This window comes from Lepidochelys kempii, chromosome 9, assembly GCF_965140285.1.
Source record: "Lepidochelys kempii isolate rLepKem1 chromosome 9, rLepKem1.hap1, whole genome shotgun sequence".
In the NCBI taxonomy this organism is placed as follows: Eukaryota; Metazoa; Chordata; order Testudines; family Cheloniidae; genus Lepidochelys; species Lepidochelys kempii.
The window spans coordinates 23,212,840-23,235,443 of NC_136388.1; positions in this window are offsets into that span (position 1 = coordinate 23,212,840).

Below are 22,604 nucleotides of genomic sequence, written 5' to 3' on the forward strand. Positions count from 1 at the left end.
TTGCGCTTCCCTCTCCCCCCTACCCCAACCATCACTACAGTCTTCACCTTGGGGATGACCTTGTTGTGTCTGAAGCATAATATCTTTAATGTACAGTATGAGTTAAATCTAAGATGATTCTCAAATGCATTGCAGGTAAGTGTTTATGTCACAAATAAATACTGTAGATTACTCTTAAACCCATACTTTGGAATGTTTATTACAGATGGAATTGCTGTGTTAACATAAATCAAAACTCTTAAAATGCCATATGATACCAAATGTTTAGTTTAACAGCATAAAATTGAGCAAAAACTGTATACAGAACTTTATAGGTGCTATAAAATTCTAGTGCTTGTGGCCTCACTGTTTTGCTTTACCCTGATCAATCAAGTCCACTGAACATTCTGGATAGTAAATACTCATGTGAATCAATGATTAGCTTTCACATTTTAGTTTTTTTAAAAAAATTACTACTGTCTCCAGTGAAAATGTTTCAAAATATGACAACATAGCAGTGAGGCAGGGGCTGTATTTAATGTTATTGAATACACATCACCTTTATTAGGCTTTCTGTTATTATACTTTCTCTGGTAAAAGGCTCTTGTACTTGGATCCTATCTGCATTCACACCCCATTATGAAAACTCCTTTTTATACAATGAAACAAACACTTTATTAGCCATCCTATTAGAATAAGGAATGCTTTGTTATATAGCTCTGTGATTGTGATGTGTCCTCCTTCTTCTGTCTGAAATATTAGTGGTTTTATATACCAGATCTGGAGAATATGTCAATTTTTTTTTTTATTCAGCAGGAATACAGCCCATGAGGTACTAGAATGCAGCACAGTCTGTCTTAACTTTACTATAGTGTGAAGCCCACAGAGACTTCAAATTGCTGTATGCGGAACCCTAACATGATCCAGGAAAGAAGGCAGCCCAATTCATGCACACTGGCCCTTCAATCTCTATAGGCTGCATTTCCATACTGAAGATTAAAGTGGCTGCATTCTTCTCCATTTCATGCACATTGGATTAAATGCCCCCCTAGGCAGAGGGCTAGCACAAGGTATATGCCCCACTTAAGTCCCACTTAAACCCTGTTATTATGATACCCATTTTATGAGTGTTTTAACAGAAAGGTTAAGTCACCTGTCTCGAGCCATTGTAATAACTCAATGTCAGAGCTGGAGATAGAATCCAGAATTTCTGGCAGCAGGTACTGTGCTCAGATCACTTGGCCATACTTCTATTGCTTAACATACCTCTTTCCTTTAGTATAGGGTGACCAGACAGCAAGTGTGAAAAATCGGGACCGGTGTGGGAGGTAATAGGAGCCTATATAAGAAAAAGCCCCAAAATCAGAACTGTCCGTATAAAATTGGGACATCTGGTCACCATACTTTAGCATCTACATAAGTTTCCCCAAAAATATGCATGTTTCATATTATACTATGTAGAATAGTACATAGCATATTTATTTATTTATTATTTGTATTCCCATAGTGCGTTGGAGCCGTAGGCACAGATCTTATTGTGTTAGGTACTGTACAACCACAGAACAATAAGGCAACAATGATCAATTTTTAAAAATGTTTTGCAGGCACCTGGTGAATCAAAAATGTAAATAGGGAAATAATTGAAATATTGGAGGACTGTGGGTCACTGAATAGCATTATGTCACTGTGTACACTGATGCTAAACATTTATATGGCAATTAGTTTGTAAAAAGAAGCATTTTGGTAACATTTAAAATTGTTTTGAAAGGTTTACTGACTATTTAATGAAATCTAGTGACTCAAGAAGGAAATTTTGATTTTGAATAAGCATGCTCAAAGGTTAGTTCCTCATCACACTGCTATGCTTTGGACTAAATGCCTTGGGAATGGGGGAAATTCGCATCCCTGTCAATGCCATTGTTTTACTCAGTCTGGCTGAAGACCAAATGAAAGCAGTCTAAAGGCTGTCTTTGTAACCAGGCCTAGACGGTTCATTCTTTTTAAATGAAAGCATATGGAAGCATAGAAACAGATGGATGAAAGAAATTGTGTGCCCAGTGACACCATCACTTGCCTTACAGCGGAACCCTTGACATCACTGTAAAGGTATAATGTATACAGATAGCCATTCTGTTCTTAAATTAATTTCTATTAATACCGTTCAGTAACTGCAACAGTTGATCATCATACATTAAAAATTCAAAAGGAATTGCCCCATCCTTAACTAAGAGCCTAAGTCCTCATGGTTTCCCTCTCTAAAGCTTTATTTACCCCCCTTCATTACTTGTATACCAAAAGCAACTCTCTTTCAACCTTCTTTTCTTTTTTCTCATGGCTGAGCATTTTATGCACATTTAGCAGTTTCACATAACACATTCCTTCCACTCACAAGTTATTGTTGTTGCTCTTTTCTGGAGTGTTTCCAAGACACTGATGCGTTTTTTTTCCCTAGAATTGAGCCCAGGACTGAAAAGAGTTTTCCATGTGAGTCCTGACAAGAGCCTTATTCAGTGGCACCAGTATTTCCTGAGCTTTGTAACTAATTCCTTTGTTTATACATCTGAGCATTTTATTTGCTTTTCTTGCAGCTACTATGCATTGTACCTTTGCGCTATTGCTCACCACCGCCATTAGGAATGGGCATAGTTTGCCAGGGGGTGGGGGCGGGGGAAACTGCAAGCCACCGGCAGTCCTGTTAGCCTGACTAGAGCTCCCCACCCCCCAAATATAGAAGTCAAACTATGCCTGTGCCCTTAGGACCCATCCTTCAGTAGTTTCTTTCAGGTCTCTACCTTAATTTTACTTGCTCTCCTGAACCTTCTTGAGATCCTATCTGTCAAGATACTTATGTGGCCCTGATCACTATAATATCTGAGTGTTTCATAATCATTAATGGAATTTATCATTACAACACCCTGTGAGGCAGGGAATTATTGCTCCCATTTTACAGATATACTATTCCCTTATCATTAGCAAATCCTCTGTCCCAGAACATACATTTGTATCAATTCCTAGAGCTTACTAATTTACATGTATTGCTTTACCCTCATCTGTATATTTTTATACTATTTTGAACAATTCTAGCAGGTTAGCCTGTGACTTTTCAGAATATAGCACAGAGCAAAAAATCAGTGCCACCTGGTTTCAGTTATTCCTATGCTGAGTTGTCTCCTTGTATCCAATTTGCGTATCTGACTATACAACACAAAGCTTTTCTTGTAATAGAGTACATTTGCTGGCACCTTTGAAAGGTTTCATGTGCTAAAATATGTGACCTCATGAAAGTCAGAGCACCAGGGAAATCACAGAAGAAACAGGCTGGACATTCAGACAAAAGAGTTTAATTGTTTCCTTACTGAGCAATGAAATGAACACTAGCAGTAAATTCACCTGGAGGAGGGGTTAGAATTGACAATAGAAAATATTGCTCAAACTTTAAATAAGGGACAAGCGTTGAGACTAAATTATTAAGGAGGGGTAGAGGAGGAATTATAATTTTGAAGTATACAATTTTCACTTTTGCTTTCCATGAAAGAATAAATGAAAAATTCTCTTACCACACAACAAAATCATTTGTAGTGTTGGATCATATTAAAGAAGTTCTGTATTAAAATCACAAATGAGTTTGATTCCCCAGAGTTTAAATTCCAGGGTATTACTAATTAAGAGGTCTCTTGGTTTTTGGTACTGTTTCTCTCCCTCTATGTGTGAAACTTGCAAGCTGCTAATTGTGTTAGTACATTCTAAGACAGAGTCTGTTCTCAAAGCAATTCACAGAGAGAGAGACTCAAAGCAATACTCTAACAACAGAAACAGCACCCAGAGACTCCCCGCCCTTTTGTTGTATTAACAATTGTGATTAAAATAGAGATAGGTTTCAGAGGAACAGCCGTGTTAGTCTGTATTCGCAAAAAGAAAAGGAGTACTTGTGGCACCTTAGAGACTAACCAATTTATTTGAGCATGAGCTTTCGTGAGCTACAGCTCACTTCATCAGATGTTTACCGTGGAAACTGCAGCAGACTTTATATACACACAGAAATCATGAAACAATACCTCCTCCCACCCCACTGTCCTGCTGGTAATAGCTTATCTAAAGTGATCAACAGGTGGGCCATTTCCAGCACAAATCCAGGTTTTCTCACCCTCCACCCCCCCACACAAATTTACTCTCCTGTTGGTGCTAGCCCATCCAAAGTGACAACTCTTTACATAATCAAGTCGGGCTATTTCCTGCATAGATCAAGGTTTTCTCACATCCCCCCCACCCCCATACACACACAAACTCACTCTCCTGCTGGTAATAGCTCATCTAAACTGACCATTCTCCAGGTTTAAATCCAAGTTAAACCAGAACATCTGGGGGGGGGGGGTAGGAAAAAACAAGAGGAAACAGGCTACCTTGCATAATGACTTAGCCACTCCCAGTCTCTATTTAAGCCTAAATTAATAGTATCCAATTTGCAAATGAATTCCAATTCAGCAGTTTCTCGCTGGAGTCTGGATTTGAAGTTTTTTTGTTTTAAGATAGCGACCTTCATGTCTGTGATTGCGTGACCAGAGAGATTGAAGTGTTCTCCGACTGGTTTATGAATGTTATAATTCTTGACATCTGATTTGTGTCCATTTATTCTTTTACGTAGAGACTGTCCAGTTTGACCAATGTACATGGCAGAGGGGCATTGCTGGCACATGATGGCATAGATCACATTGGTGGATGTGCAGGTGAACGAGCCTCTGATAGTGTGGCTGATGTTATTAGGCCCTGTGATGGTGTCCCCTGAATAGATATGTGGGCACAATTGGCAACGGGCTTTGTTGCAAGGATAAGTTCCTGGGTTAGTGGTTCTGTTGTGTGGTATGTGGTTGTTGGTGAGTATTTGCTTCAGGTTGCGGGGCTGTCTGTAGGCAAGGACTGGCCTGTCTCCCAAGACTTGTGAGAGTGTTGGGTCATCCTTCAGGATAGGTTGTAGATCCTTAATAATGCGTTGGAGGGGTTTTAGTTGGGGGCTGAAGGTGACGGCTAGTGGCGTTCTGTTATTTTCTTTGTTAGGCCTGTCCTGTAGTAGGTAACTTCTGGGAACTCTTCTGGCTCTATCAATCTGTTTCTTTACTTCTGCAGGTGGGTATTGTAGTTGTAAGAAAGCTTGACAGAGATCTTGTAGGTGTTTGTCTCTGTCTGAGGGGTTGGAGCAAATGCGGTTGTATCGCAGAGCTTGGCTGTAGACGATGGATCGTGTGGTGTGGTCAGGGTGAAAGCTGGAGGCATGCAGGTAGGAATAGCGGTCAGTAGGTTTACGGTATAGGGTGGTGTTTATGTGGCCATTGTTTATTAGCACTGTAGTGTCCAGGAAGTGGATCTCTTGTGTGGACTGGACCAGGCTGAGGTTGGTGGTGGGATGGAAATTGTTGAAATCATGGTGGAATTCCTCAAGGGCTTCTTTTCCATGGGTCCAGATGATGAAGATGTCATCAATATAGCGCAAGTAGAGTAGGGGCTTTAGGGGACGAGAGCTGAGGAAGCGTTGTTCTAAATCAGCCATAAAAATGTTGGCATACTGTGGGGCCATGCGGGTACCCATAGCAGTGCCGCTGATCTGAAGGTATACATTGTCCCCAAATGTGAAATAGTTATGGGTAAGGACAAAGTCACAAAGTTCAGCCACCAGGTTAGCCGTGACATTATCGGGGATAGTGTTCTTGACGGCTTGTAGTCCATCTTTGTGTGGAATGTTGGTGTAGAGGGCTTCTACATCCATAGTAGCCAGGATGGTGTTATCAGGAAGATCACCGATGGATTGAAGTTTCCTCAGGAAGTCAGTGGTGTCTCGAAGGTAGCTGGGAGTGCTGGTAGCGTAGGGCCTGAGGAGGGAGTCTACATAGCCAGACAATCCTGCTGTCAGGGTGCCAATGCCTGAGATGATGGGGCGCCCAGGATTTCCAGGTTTATGGATCTTGGGTAGTAGATAGAATATCCCAGGTCGGGGTTCCAGGGGTGTGTCTGTGCGGATTTGATCTTGTGCTTTTTCAGGAAGTTTCTTGAGCAAATGCTGTAGTTGCTTTTGGTAACTCTCAGTGGGATCATAGGGTAATGGCTTGTAGAAACTCGTGTTGGAGAGCTGCCGAGCAGCCTCTTGTTCATATTCCGACCTATTCATGATGACAACAGCACCTCCTTTGTCAGCCTTTTTGATTATGATGTCAGAGTTGTTTCTGAGGCTGTGGATGTGGATGGATGCTTGGTGTGGATAATAACTGAATGATCAGGGAGGTGCCAGCCTAAGAATCCAGTGTCCATCGGCTGAAGAAGGCGTCAAGTGGAAATAACCAGAGGACCCCCGCCCCCCCCCCCCCGAGGGCAGACTGGAATCCACCCAACAGCCTCAAGGATGGGAGAACCAAAGAACAAGATAACATCTTGGAGCCGTCAGGAATGTGCTATCTGCTGATTGATTCAGCAACAGCATGATGAAGCAATTCCCATAGACTGGCATAGGAAGAAATTCCTATAAAAATAGACTCTAAAAAGTGAGAACTTTGGGGTCTGATTCTGCAAACCAACTTCCAGGAGCATCAGATGAGCATCTGACAAGGCCCTGCTCCCTCCTCATGTCCAGGCCACCTGGCCAGTGGCTTGGCATGAGCAACTCTAAGGCTGGTAACTATGATAACAACCTTGCAGAACCTGTGTGTGTGTGTGTGTGTTTGTATGAATGAATGTGTGACTAAATATGAGATTGAATGGCATGTTATAGCTATAACTAACTGCTTACTATGATTCTTTCTGTATTCACAATAAATGTGGTATTTTGCCTTTTTCCCTTTAATAAGATCCTGCTGGTTTTTATTTTATTGGTACAACATTTTGGTGGAGAATTGCGAAAGGGGGAATATTGGTAAAAAACCTCAGTTATTGTAAATATTGGTGTGCACACCGCCAGCTCTATTGAGCTAGGCATTTCTATTAGGTTAACCAGACCTGCTGGCCTCCGAGAAGGTAGCAGGGAACCTGCTGGCCTCCGAGAAGGTAGCAGGAAAAACAGATTAAACCAGACCTGCTGGCCTCTGAGAAGGTAGCAGGGAAAACAGATTAAACTAGACTTGCTGGCCTCCGGGAAGGTAGCAGGGGACCTGCTGGCCTCCGAGAAGGTAGCAGGGAAGAACAGGTTAACCGGACCTGCTGGCCTCCGAGAAGGTAGCAGGGAGAAACAGGTTAACCAGACCTGCTGGCCTCCGAGAAGGTAGCAGGGAGAAATAGGTTAACTGGACCTGCTGGCCTCTGGGAAGGTAGCAGGGGACCTGCTGGCCTCCGGGAAGGTAGCAGGGGACCTGCTGGCCTCCGGGAAGGTAGCAGGGGAAAAACGCATAGATTAAGCTATGATTTCAGAATCTAAGCTGTGTCACTTGCTAAGTAATACCAGCAGTGACAAAGAGATTGAAATATCCATGTTAAGATGTTTAAAAGAAAACAGGGTAAGCCAGTACTAGAGGGAGGAATGGAGTCAGAAGGAACTCCAACCTCACCTTTTGTTAAAGAAATTACACCTTTTAAACAAATCCTTCAAAAATTTGGGCACAGTCCTTGGACTAAACAAGCCCTAGCTGATGTCTGCACTATTTCGGACCTAGAGGATAGATTGGCTCAGTATATCCTCATATACAAACCTTCTAGTGCTGCCAAAAGAGATGCAGCAGCAATTTGGTTGTTGTGGGAGGCATGTAAGGATTCTTCCCTCCGCTTGTCTTCATGTAAAGAGGAAAAGGCACAAATGGAAAAGGGAGCAGACAATTGGAAGGTGCTGGCTACAAATACCCAAAGCCAGCTGAAAATAGTGAAAGAGGCACTCCAGGAATACAAAAAGAGTGAAAAAGTTAACTCTGCAGAGGCTGGAGGGAGGCAGGTAAAGGGGGAGAAGGTCCTATGTACGGCACCACCAGGCATAATTACAAAGAGAAAAGAGAGTAAAAAAAAAAAAAAAAAAGTTAACTCTGCAGAGCCTGGAGGGAATTAAGCAGTTAAACTTTGTATTTCACCCAAACAACTTTTAACCGAAAATGTTAAAAAGGAAAAGTGTTAGAGCATTCTTGGTTTCTTTGCAGCCATTCTGAAAGAAAAATGGGCCCTTTTCCAAAGGAATGTCTGTAAATTAGCCAGGCAAAAATAAACTATCTGATTAAAATAATTTGACTGGACAATTTAGTCAAATTTGCTAAAAGAACATAAGAGGGTTCTATTGGAACTTAACTGCCTCAAATGTATAAAGGGAATGTAAGATGTAAAAAACAGAGCAGTGTGGAAGGGATGTTAAGGAAAAGAAAATGTGTATGTATCTGTCTGTGTGTGTGTAAATATGTAAAGTTCTAAGGACCAGTTAGTTTTGTTTTTGTTTTAAATAATGCCACTAAAAATCCATTTGACTCTTTAATTCAAAGTTGCAAAACTGACAGACCTTTTTTGCTAGACACAGGTAATTAGTGTTGTTTGGCTTTGGGATTTGGCATTTAACCCTTAAAAGGTAACTCAGTGCTTTACAAAATTTAAAATGTTTTTAAGTTGTGGCTGCAGCAGGGCAGTCAAAATCAGGAGAATATAAAAAAAAAATTTGGATTCTTTTTGTTTGTTTTTTGTTGGTTGTTTTTGTAACAAAATAGCAGATGAGAGTTGTAGTAAAAAAAAAAATTAAAAAAAGACAGTGCCTCTCTGAAGCAACAGCAGGGGTGAGGTGCACAAAACAAAAAGAAGCAATGTTAGAAATACTGAGTCTTAAAATGGCTCTGAGTAATCAGAACTGTCACTTTGATAAAGGTACATGAAAACTCTGTAAGCAAAAAAAAGAAATAGTGACACCTTATGTAAAAATGGATCTGGATAATGTTATAGAAGTTAAACTATGGAAGGAATGTGCATTTGCCCCAGAACATGTGCAGGGTATATTGTAGAAGGGGCAAAAGAAATGCAAACATACCATGCTACTTAATTAAAATGCTATTAGGGCTCCAAAGGGAGCCACAATAGGTTGGGTTTTCTTTTTCAGATTGCTGTGTGTTTTGGAAGCAGAAGTTAAAAGTAATCAAAACTCCGGTGAAAGTTGATTGTGTCCCTTTTAAGATAGAGTCTCTGAGCTGCTGATGGCTTTAAATCCAAAAGCAGGAAGTTTCTGTGAAAATGCAAATTACCTAAATGATAAAGGAAGGAAAGAACTAGCAGCACAAAGGAGCTGCAGATAAAGGACATACCTGGTCAGCAAACAAATTGTCTAAATAAAAGGCATGGGATAACAAGATAATTTTAATAAATTTAATGATAATAAGTATCCCTGTAACAACATATAGTGTGTATGATTTTTGGAAAAATCCTTTAAGGTCGTATGGTAATGATGCTTCTCAGTTATTACCTGTAAATAAAACTTAAAGCTTAACACAGCAGGAAAAACATTATAAACTTGGTCTGCTGTATAAGAAGGAAAACTCAGGGATTTAATGACTAAACAGTGGGATAATTTCCCCATAACCCTTAAAAGATAAAAGCCTTTAAAACCTGGCCTGCCTATAGAACAAAAACAGGAAAATATGGGGGCAATTTTTCTGTTTTGCCTGCTGTCAAGGTTCCTCCCCCACTCTGAACTCTAGGGTACAGATGTGGGGACCTGCATGAAAAAACCTCCTAAGCTTATCTTTACCAGCTTAGGTCAAAACTTTCCCAAGGTACAAAATATTACCCCCGTTATCCTTGGAATGGCCGCTACCACCACCAAACTAATACTGGTTACTGGGGAAGAGCTGTTTGGACGCGTCCTTCCCCCCAAAATACTTCCCAAAACCTTGCACCCCACTTCCTGGACAAGGTTTGGTAAAAAGCCTCACCAATTTGCCTAGGTGACTACAGACCCAGACCCTTGGATCTTAAGAACAATGAACAATCCTCCCAACACTTGCACCCCCACTTTCCTGGGAAATGTTGGATAAAAAGCCTCACCAATTTGCATAGGTGACCACAAACCCAAACCCTTGGATCTGAGAACAATGAAAAAGCATTCAGTGTTTTACAAGAAGACTTTTAATAAAAAATAGAAGTAAATAGAAATAAAGAAATCCCCCCTGTAAAATCAGGATGGTATATATCTTACAGGGTAATTAGATTCAAAAACATAGAGAACCCCTCTAGGCAAAACCTTAAGTTACAAAAAAGATACACAGACAGAAATAGTTATTCTATTCAGCACAATTCTTTTCTCAGCCATTTAAAGAAATCATAATCTAACACATACCTAGCTAGATTACTTACTAAAAGTTCTAAGACTCCATTCCTGTTCTGTCCCCGGCCAAGACGACTACAGACAGACACAGACCCTTTGTTTCTCTCCCTCCTCCCAGCTTTTGAAAGTATCTTGTCTCCTCATTGGTCATTTTGGTCAGGTGCCAGCGAGGTTACCTTTAGCTTCTTAACCCTTTACAGGTGAGAGGAGCTTTCCCCTGGCCAGGAGGGATTTCAAAGGGGTTTACCCTTCCCTTTATATTTATGACACCTGCAATCAGCAAGGGTATTTGTAAAAGAAATATTTTAAGCAATAATCTGCCACCCCAGAAGGGGTAGAAACATGTTTTTTTTGTCTTTCAGAAAATCAGGAAAAGCTGCCAGCTGAAAAGCAACCCAATACCATGAATCTACTGTCACAATAGAAATTGTGTTCTGTGTTCTATGTTTTGTCTTGTGTTTTGTGTTGTTGCTAGCACTGTTGTGTGTTTAAAAAAAAAAATACAGAAGACCTGCAGGAACTTAAAAATAAATTAAGCTTTCTGTCCCAGCTACAGGACAGCCTGATACAAAAACAAGTACATGCCAATGTAGACTTGGTCTAAATTGGTCTGGGTAACCTAAAAGGCCAATGGAATCTTTAGTAATGGCTTAATACTACCATATGGCTTATCCATAAGAAAAAAAAAATATTAGAAATAGGAAACTACACAGCCATAGCTATGGGATGCACTGAAATGCAGATACTTGCACTAGCTACTTTGGAACACAAAATGTTCTGGGTCATATTGGGAAATATTAAGGGTTTGATGCATTTGTTAAAAAAGAAAGAGATCATTGTTTGACACTTATCAATATGAATGGATGCAACATGTTTCCACTATTGTAAACCAGACTTGTTAATGGGAGAAATTGTTGTCAAAATTGCACACCAACAGTCCCTGGAGGCAAAGGTATTGAAGGTTAACCCACTCCCCATATTACACATGGGATCCTTTTGGCTACCCTGGACCTTGAGCCAGTGGGCTGGGGAGGGAGGGAAGCTATTGGACACTAGAGGTTGTACCGAATGGACTCCTCAAAAGTGGGTGTGCCTCACCTTGCCTGTTGCCCCAGAACCTTGTAGTAAAGATACATCACTAGGATCATGTATGTGGCATGAATTGGAATCACAAACTCAAATTGCCTCACAGTACTTTCTCTTGAATAGGCTACATAGAAAGTGACACTGACGATTATAAATCTTAGTGTCAAAAGGGGGATTATGTTGGATCATATTAAAGAAGTTCTGTATTAAAATCACAAATGAGTTTGATTCCCCAGAGTTTAAATTCCAGGGTATTACTAATTAAGAGGTCTCTTGGTTTTTGGTACTGTTTCTCTCCCTCTATGTGTGAAACTTGCAAGCTGCTAATTGTGTTAGTACATTCTAAGACAGAGTCTATTCTCAAAGCAATTCACAAGAGAGAGAGACTCAAAGCAATACTCTGTCACAACAGAAACAGCACCCAGAGACTCCCGGCCCTTTTGTTGTATTAACAATTGTGATTAAAATAGAGATAGAGGATGTATGTGGATGGATGCTTGGTGTGGATAATAACTGAATGATCAGGGAGGTGCCAGCCTAAGAATCCAGTGTCCATCGGCTGAAGAAGGCGTCAAGTGGAAATAACCAGAGGACCCCCCCCCCCCCCGGAGGGCAGACTGGAATCCACCCAACAGCCTCAAGGATGGGAGAACCAAAGAACAAGATAACATCTTGGAGCCGTCAGGAATGTGCTATCTGCTGATTGATTCAGCAACAGCATGATGAAGCAATTCCCATAGACTGGCATAGGAAGAAATTCCTATAAAAATAGACTCTAAAAAGTGAGAACTTTGGGGTCTGATTCTGCAAACCAACTTCCAGGAGCATCAGATGAGCATCTGACAAGGCCCTGCTCCCTCCTCATGTCCAGGCCACCTGGCCAGTGGCTTGGCATGAGCAACTCTAAGGCTGGTAACTATGATAACAACCTTGCAGAACCTGTGTGTGTGTGTGTGTGTTTGTATGAATGAATGTGTGACTAAATATGAGATTGAATGGCATGTTATAGCTATAACTAACTGCTTACTATGATTCTTTCTGTATTCACAATAAATGTGGTATTTTGCCTTTTTCCCTTTAATAAGATCCTGCTGGTTTTTATTTTATTGGTACAATAGTAGAATAAGTCACAAAATATATTCTGTCCCTTAAAAACATCCTGCTCAGCAGCTGATTTCAAAATTTCATTCCTTAGAGATTACAGTGCTTTGCATTTTTACACCTTCATGTTAATCACCTTGTGGTTTAGAAGTACAAATAAATTTGTAAGTATTACTTACAGCATTAGAAAAAAAACAGATGTATATCCAGGTTTTTCTACTGAAAAGGAAAAGTTAATAACAAACTTTGAACAAACAGCGATGAGAGACTAGTATTTCCTGATATTATGAAAGTAACACTACTGACGTGCACAAAGAAGGTAATTAATATTGAGTAATAAAGTGCTGCTTTCATGAGAGCTGTGTATTAAAGCCAGCATTAACACTGTGCTAAGACTAGATGTACATCATGTTACCCTGCTGCAGTTTCTATAAAAATGACTACATTATGTTGTTATTATTATTATTTGTATGAGACCTAGAGATTTCAGCCCTCTTGTAGCAAACCGGGGCGGGGGCGGGGGAAGGCCTGAGTTAGAGAAGTTTATGGATGTGGATCCTGTATAATTTAATGCCTGACCACATCAGCTGCTTTTCATTCACACTTTTCTATATTGAAAATATGAGTCTGTATGTTCAATCAATCAATGACATTCTTCACATTGCCTATGAAAGACTTACATTCAGGGGTCAGATGGGGTGAGGGGAGTGGCGGTATCTGCTAAAATTAGACACCACTCACCAAAGACAATGTAGATATTCAACATATGATCGGTTTCAGAGTAACAGCCGTGTTAGTCTGTATTCGCAAAAAGAAAAGGAGTACTTGTGGCACCTTAGAGACTAACCAATTTATTTGAGCATAAGCTTTCGTGAGCTACAGCTCACTTCATCAGATGCATCGCTTGGTTTCAGGAGCAGATTTACTATGAAACAAACCGTGCAGTGGCCATGAAGCCCCCAACGACAGGGGGGCCCCCAAAATGCAGGACAAATCTCATTTGACAACCTGCCCCCGAGTCTCAGCCGGCGGTGCAGCAGGGCTCAGGCAGGCAGGTTGCCTGCATGCTGTGGCCAATGGTCCCATGCTGCTCCCAGAAGCAGCCAGCTGCTGGCAAGTCTCTGGCGGGGCGGGGAGGTGGCTCTGTACTCTCCCCCCACCCAAGGCAGCACACGGAGACCCGCTGTCCCCCTCCTGCCAAGGGGCATGCAAAGATGTGCCAGGAGCAGGGCTAAGGCAGCTCCCTGCCCGCTCTGCCTCCCTCCCTCCTCGCCGCTCCCGGAAGTGCCAACTCTGTGGGAACTGCAACCAATGGGAGTTGCGGGGGCAGTGCCTGCAGGCAGCCGAGTGTGGAGCCCCACTGTTTCCCCCGCCTAGGAGCCGCTGCCAGAGGGGTGTGCATGCTGGTCGCTTCGGGAGCCTCGCCACCCGAGGTAAGCACTGCCCCCCTCCCGCACCCCGACACCCTGCTCCAGCCCAGAGCCTGCACCCCACACCCAAACTCCCTCCCAGACCCCCACAGCCGCACCCTGTCCTGCACCCCAAACCCCTGCCCCTATCAAGATACCTCACTTTATTTTCATTTACTTCCCATTACTTATAATATAGGAGAAGGATGAAGAAAAAAGAATGAAAAACGGGGGAGATAAGAGAGAATGTTCTTTTTCTTGGTGGGGGGGCAAAAATGAAGCTGCCCATGAGGCCCCACTAACTCTAAATCCACTACTGCTTGTAAGAAGAGTGATCAGGTAAGGTGAGCTATTACCAGCAGGAGAGTGGGGGTGGGGGGGGGGGTGGGAGGGGAACCTTTTGTATTGATAATCAAGGTGGGCCATTTCTAGCAGTTAACAAGAACGTCTGAGGAACAGTGGGGGGATAGGGGGGAATAAACATGGGGAAATAATTTTACTTTGTGTAATGACTCATTCACTCCCAGGTTTCAGAGTAGCAGCCGTGTTAGTCTGTATTCGCAAAAAGAAAAGGAGTACTTGTGGCACCTTAGAGACTGACCAATTTATTTGAGCATGAGCTTTCGTGAGCTACAGCTCACCTCATCGGATTCACTCCCAGTCTCGAAGAGTCATTACACAAAGTAAAACTATTTCCCCATGTTTATTCCCCCCGCCCCCCAGTTCCTCAGACATTCTTGTTAACTGATGGAAATGGCTCACCTTGATTATCACTACAAAAGATTCCTCCCCCCCCCCCGCTCTCCTGCTGGTATAGCTCACCTTAAGTGATCACTCTCCTTATAGCGTGTATGATAACACCCATTTTTTCATGTTCTGTGTGTATATAAATCTCCTCACTGTATTTTCCACTGAATGCATCCGATGAAGTGAGCTGTAGCTCACGAAAGCTCATGCTCAAATAAATTGGTTAGTCTCTAAGGTGCCACAAGTACTCCTTTCCTTTATGCCTAAGAAAGAGAATCACAAAAGCCATATCCCAGGAGCGTGCACTAACCACTGGGCTAATGGGTATAAAGAGGGCACCACCATCATCCTTTTGTGCATGCTGTGAGAACATCTACTGGATTGAGCCCACAGGTGAGATTGGCTGGAGAACGCCCAGTCTGAGGATCCCCCTGGGGCTTAGGCGTACACTCATTCAACACTTCTCTTTATTTCAAACATGGTCCATCACATTGAATCCTCATTCCACTGTTCCTGGCAAACAGTGAAATCAGCAAATTCTCATCAATACAGTAGTATCCTTGTACCAACATTTTGTAGTTATGAAAAAGAAAACATTTTGCTTGATGAAATGAAAAACTCGGACAGCTCAGGTGTCCTGAAATAAGGTCCTAGAGCACAGGGACACCTACTGAAAAACCTGGCCTGTCCCAGTAAAACCAAATATATGATCACCTTTAGAGATGGGGCTCCAATGGGAATGGACCAGTCCAGGGAAAGGCCTTGGGATCAAACTACCCAATGCAAGGAAGAAAGAGGGGCTGTTACCTTTACCGCATCCCATAAGCTACGACCGGAGTAGTGGCCTGAGGGAGGGGGGCTGCACTAGTTCCAGACTTGGTTATCATACATTTCACTTTCTAGAGCCCAGTTACTCAAGCTTTATGCAGATGAAGTGGATGTCACTCATTAGGTTTTGCGAAATCTACAATGGAATACTAAAACCACTCGATAATGAGGTGACCCTTTGAGAATGCTTCTGCAAATTTGGTTGTAAGCAGATAGTACTCCTAACACAGTACACATACACTGGATCTGTCCCAAACTTAACTACTTCCTCTGGTTTGCCTTAAATAACAGCAAAATAAAACATACACCCCAGCATAAGCTGTCTCCTGCACTTGTCTGTTTCTAGGAATTGTCCTTGCAGGACCCTTCTGGTCTTGCCCCTAACTCTCCTGGCCTCATTTCTGCTTCCGAGCTGGAGCTACTGTAATGGCATCCAGTTTGACTGGATGCATCAACAGAAACAACTGCAGGGCCCTGTGACCTTACACGCTGTTACATAGATTTGTGGCACCATGATGTTTAGTTCTTGTAGCACTGTTCTACTGTTGTTTTACTGACCAGTCTGTCCCGCAAGCAAAACCAAAAACTATTTTATATGCTTCCAGTGCTGTAAATGCCTTGTATAAAAAAAAATGCTACGAAGACTAAACACAACAGCACTCTTTTTCAGCAAACGTACGACTTCGTGTACTTGTGGATATTTTCCACAAACACCCAGGTGCCCAAAGTTTTCCCAGTGCACTGCTCATTACTACTACTTATACTATGTGGAAACATGACTGGTACCTTACTGAAAGTGTGTAAAATAAAGGGTGCTGCTCTAGGGACCTTACGGTCTAATACATAACCAAAAATTAAGATTCTGACTAAGCCCAAGTTTGTTTAAAAAGGTTTGGGGTTTTTTTTACTGGCAGAAGCATTTAATGACCATAAGTGAAAATGATAAAATAACTCCATGAAGAAGATAGAAGAGACGATTTGAGCTGTTTTGGTACAGAAAACAATTGTTGAGTGACATTTTCTGCACCATTCTACACGTAATTCCTATTGTTACTGCATCTATACCGTAAGTGGGAAAGTTGATCCTTAACTGCTAAATTCACTGACAAAAAAATGAAGTGTTATGATTTTTAGAATGATGGTTTCTTCTGGCTTTAATATCTATGAATCTATTATGACAATCTATTCTGACCGACGTAAGACAGGCCACAGAATTTCACCCACTGATTCTAAAGTGTAGCCCAATAACCTGCCGTACATGCGTTCCTTCAAGGTCAGGGAGGGGGGAGGAAATACTGCAGTTTATTACAATCCTTTCACAACTCCAGCAGGATGTGCATGACCCAAGGATGTGTACAGTAATTATCCTTCAAGGAAATAAATAGAAAAATAAACATGCTAAATAATGACAGTAAAAAAACCCCCAAAATTGCACAGGGTTTTGGGCTGCAGCCATACCTCCTGGGGCTGGGACATAAGTAGTGACTCATGTGGTCAGAGTTTGGACTGGGGACTCTCCAAGGAACACCCAGGTTGAAAAACTGTTGGTGATTCAGAAAGTGGAACAGAGGGAACTTTCCCACACCGTATATACTTGTCACAATTTCTCTCCCACTGTCTATGCTTTACATGAGCACAGGTTTTTCAAGCAAGCTGTCAAAATATTGGTATAGCATGAAATGTTCTTCCTGAACAAGTTTTATATTCTGCATCACTCGCCTATATTTGCCTTGATATACATTCACAGGAAGGGGATACCTTCTATAAAAATCAAATCGGGTATGTGATTTTCTCTAGATCAGCAATGAGCGAATGCCTGAGCATGATGTTAGTTGGCACAACTATCCTAAAGACTGCAACTGACCTTGCAAACAGGTCTTGACTACAGCTGTGCAAAATTTGACAGCAAAACCAAATCCAGAGCTCATGCAAAATTGAAACACTTAAAAAAAACAAGTCAGGATTAATAATTTGAGAACCTTGTGGATAGCAAAGACGGCTAAACAGGAAGACTCCAGTCTTCAAATCATGGCTACTAAATCTCCAGAGGAGGGGGATGGTATTAAAAAATGGACCTTCTATGCATAGCACATTCCCAAATACAGGCAGGGAAAATCTGTTACTAGCACACAGCCTGGCAGAGCAGTCATCTACATTGTGGATTTAAGGAGCAAACGAAGATCTTTTTTCCCTGGATCTCGAACAAAAGAAATTATAATAAGAGAGTCATACAATTCTCATCTTCCCAGATGTAGTCCCAAGCATACAAACAAAACAGTGGGAGCTGCTTTTCATTCATAAGCTTTTTTACCTTATGCTGCCAAACTAAGGATCAAATATGGGCCAAAGAAGTGCAGCTTCTGGGACACTGAAAGTGCAATAGCCTTGCTAAACCAAATCAAAAGTGAAAAGAACACTGAGATTTTCCAAGGTGGATTCAAAGAGGAGGAGAAATACTACTAACATATTTAAAAAGTTAGCCTGTTGCATACAGTATATGTTGTTACTACTCCCTAATGCCAAACTACATTCTTTCCCCTGTTTCCCAACATAGGACCCTCATCAACCCACTGGATCTTGGCAATCTCCTAAAGAATACTCAAAACCTTAGCAACATCTCCAAGAACACTCAGTAGTGGATTAAATATTACACAGGTCCAAAGTCCAAGGCTTGCTCCAATACTTTATGTTAAATCTTGGATTAGTGCCAAAATTGCACTGCTTGTCTGAGGGGTAGCAAAATAATAATAATACTTAGCACTTTTATGGTACTTTGCAACCATCTATCTCAAAGTGCTTTTCCAAGAAGGATAAGCATCTTTATATCTACTTTACATCTGGGGAAATGAAGGCACAGAGAGGCAAATTAACTTGCCTAAGGTCACATGTAGTCAGTGGCACAAAGGTAATGGAACCCATATCTCCAGACTTCAGAGGCCATTTTAATTTCCACTATCTTGAAATACCAGGGTCAGAAATCACAACTTTGCAAGGATATAGCATTCAGATTTAGACCTACTGAATAATGGGATACCTGGCCTTAAGTAAGATCATTCTGATTACCATCTTGCCTTTGCCCCTCCACATCTTCTTCTTCAGTTCTAACCTGATTTACACAGCCTGGAATCCCCAGCTTTCCGATGGTGAAAGTCATTAATCTCTAGCTCCCAACATTCAGGAGACTATCACTGTTAAAACCATACAATTCAGGAGACTATCACTGTTAAAACCATACAACAATTCAGGGACTGGGAGGGGGAGGGGGAAGAAATTGAGAAGTTAATTCTTGTACTTCCATTGTGGTTCCTTCTCTCAGCAATGCCTATGAAATTACTTAAGACTCAACTAGCTGCTGACTTCATAATCAGCTCTTGTTTCCAAACTCAAGAGAAGCTACAATCCAATTAAGTGAAACAGAGAAAGTATCAATTTTTAAAGTCCAGTATTTTTTTCATGTAATTAGACCCATAACAGTGCATTTGTTTAGTCAAATAAATTAAAAACCAGCAGGATCTTATTAAAGGGGAAAAGGCAAAATACCACATTTATTGTGAATACAGACAGAATCATAGTAAGCAGTTAGTTATAGCTATAACATTCCATTCAATCTCATATTTATTCACACATTCATTCATACAAACACACACACACAGGTTCTGCAAGGTTGTCATCATAGTTACCAGCCTTAGAGTTGCTCATGCCAAGCCACTGGCCAGGTGGCCTGGACATGAGGAGGGAGCAGGGCCTTGTCAGATGCACATCTGATGCTCCTGGAAGTTGGTTTGCAGAATCAGACCCCAAAGTTCCCACTTTTTAGAGTCCATTTTTATAGGACTTTCTTCCTATGGCAGTCTATGGGAATTGCTTCATCATGCTGCTGCTGAATCAATCAGCAGATAGCACACGCCTGACAGCTCCGCGCTGCTAGATGTTATCTTGTTCTTTGGTTCTCCCATTCTTGAGGCTGTTGGGTGGATTCCAGTCTGCCCTCTGGGGGTTCTCTGGTTATTTTCACTTGACGCTCTCGTCAGCCAATGGACACTGGATTCTTAGACTGGCACCTCCCCTGATCATTCAGTTATTATCCACACCAAGCATCCATCCACATACATCCTCTATCTCTATTTTAATCACAATTGTTAATACAACAAAAGGGCCGGGAGTCTCTGGGTGCTGTTTCTGTTGTGACAGAGTATTGCTTTGAGTCTCTCTCTGTGTGAATTGCTTTGAGAATAGACTCTGTCTTAGAATGTACTAACGCAATTAGCAGCTTGCAAGTTTCACACATAGAGGGAGAGAAACAGTACCAAAAACCAAGAGACCTCTTCATTAGTAATACCCTGGAATTTAAACTGTGGGGAATCAAATTCATTTGTGATTTTAATACAGAACTTCTTTAATATGATCCAACACATTAAGCATGGAAACTGGAACTGCTTAAGAAGTCAGCAGTAGCATCATGGACTCAACCTTCCCCTTAACTTTGCTAGGAGAACAAACCATAGCAGCAGTACAATTTTTTTCCTAATGTTTTGCAAAACTATTGAAAAGTTTTATATAGTTGGCTTTCAATACACAATACAATATGTTAATAAATGAAGGTCCAATCCAGCAATAGAATCAGGAGGAAAATCAGAAAAAAATGTTACTGTTATAATTCAGAATTATGTTAGCCAAGTGCAGATATCTGGCTGTTCAGTTCCTTTCCAGTATGATGCTACTGTGCAATTGGCTATGAGATTAATTTCCCCCATTTACTCTGTATAGATTCTTAACAGGAAGGTTGAGGAAGAAGCTGGATGAATTCCATTGAAGGCCTGCAGAAGTTATTAGATATATAGGAAAGGAAAAGAATCCAGAAGGCCTGAATTTTGGCACATCCCATTCAAAAGCCCAGTCCTGCAAGGTTCTGAGCATCCTAAACTATCACTGAATCCCATGGGAGTTAACGTTGTTTGGCATCTTGCAGGATTGGGCCCCAAATAAGAAGACATGACTCCAAGTATTTCGTAGCGTGTTCCATGTGTCTTTGTACAATTTAAGGATGCTGGATTGGGGATTTTGGCTTGACTCTATAAAGACAGGATGTATTTAAGATCTAGATCCTGATTCAGACTTCAGCTGAAAGGCTCTGAGAGGGTGTGGAGTAGTCACACTGATGTGAAATCCTTGCTATGCTGAAGTTAATAGGAGTTTTGCCATTTACTTCACTGGAGCCAGGATTGCATTCTAGGAGTCTGGGTTTCACAGCACTTTTAATATTTTCTTGATTTTCCTCCTCCATAGTTTTTCTATTTACTAACCTTTCCTATATCTATATAGTCTTTTCAGACTACTATATATAGCTAGAAAGCTTTCAAATAATAATAAACTTATTGATCAAGGTTTGTTTCTTTTCTTAGTAGAATAGTGTACAAGTTGATTGCATAGTTGTAGCAAGGGTGTTTTGACATAAATATAACAAAGTATTCTATTACATTTGCAGACAATACAAGGCACAGATACCTTAGCAAAATAATATTTCTACAGTGCAAGCAATAGTTCAATGCAATTCTGTTTTTTCTCTATGCCCTAAACACAGAAATAATACTTTGTCCTAACATAAAGTTTCAGCAGCATTCACTTGAGGCTGAGGGAGGTGAGAAGAAAAGGGAACAGCAGGAGAAAGCTAAAAGTAAACTTATGACCCCAGATACAGTGATATTCCAGAGCCTCATTACAACATCCAGTCAGGTGCAACGGAAATGCAGCTGCACAGATTCAGTGAAAGCTGCTTGTTATAAATTAAAAATGTGTCACATCAGGATCTTAAACCTTATTAAAACATGTGATCCGATTTTTGTTTTCAAAGACAAAAATAAATCTAAATGTCACAATACCATGTGATCACCCATTTTCATACTTTTCTAAGTACACGTAGCTCATGGTTTACCAATTTTAGATTTTTCATTAGAATGAAACAGCTAACTCATTTTAAGGTTTGTTGATTTTGTGGGGGGAGGGATTAAATCCAAGACTCAGCTACTGAAAGAAATATAATTTGTTCTCCAGGACATTTCAAGGTTGAACGGCTCTTGTCTTATATATAAGTTTGAAGGAGAGTCTGGGAGATCTGTTGTTTGTAATCTTGCTGCCTTGCACATATCTGAACTTCAGCAAACCATTAACACTATGGCACATAATCAAACCTCTGGTTTGGAGAATAGGCTACCAGTTTTCAGCACTTGGTTTAACGTTTTTTTCCAAAACTGCCATGTCCAAAGTATTACTCACCATATGAACCCTCTTCTTCCTGTTTTTCTTAGGTCTACTAATGGGCCTGATTCCAACTGGTTTCTTTCTTTTTTTTTTTTTTGGTGTTTGTTTGGTTGTGCTAACTTTAGACCCAACTCAAAGTCCACTCTAAAGTCAAAGGAAAGACTCCCATTGACTTCAATGGGCTTTGGATGAGGCCCTTTTTCTGCTTTTGAATTGTTAATAGCTACTTAACACATTTTCATGAAATATAAATGATCCTGAAACTGACAGCATGCAGGAGCACAGATGTGTCCAGTAAGGACCCCAGTGGGGGGCATAGATCTGGATTCATAGCGCACTCCCCGCCAGTACCTGGACTGGGCTGGAGAAGCTAATGATCCAACCAGTGGTGGACCAAATTCGGTGATGAATCCTGGTCACGTGCCATCTGAGGTACATTGTGCATACACTAAGAAGAAGGACACCACTGAAGTTAATGGGGCTCTTGGTGGTGGTGGCAGTTCACCTGTGTGCCATGAATAGCAGGATTAGAAATTAAACCATTTGTTATTAACTAAAATTATGTTTTATATAACTTTTGCCAAGACAAAGCCATGACTTTTCCCATGACAAACAATCAGCCTCGACCATAATCAATTAATGTGTTAATCCGCTTCCACATCATGTTTTACTAACTAACAAACAGATTTCTGTCCCTTTCTCACTCGTTTGCTTTTTACTGTTCTTTAATTTATTTCATTTCCATATATCTCATTTCATGAGGTCTTATTTTATTTTCTCTTTTCTACATTGTTTGTATTAAGAAAATGATTTTTCCACCAGTGCCTGTCATGAACTGTTAGATAATTCCTGTGAGGAAATGCTTAGTGAGGAGAAAGTCCTCAGGGCTCTTTGATGAGCATCCAGCCATCTCTTTCTTGGATCAATAATAGTCTGCCTCC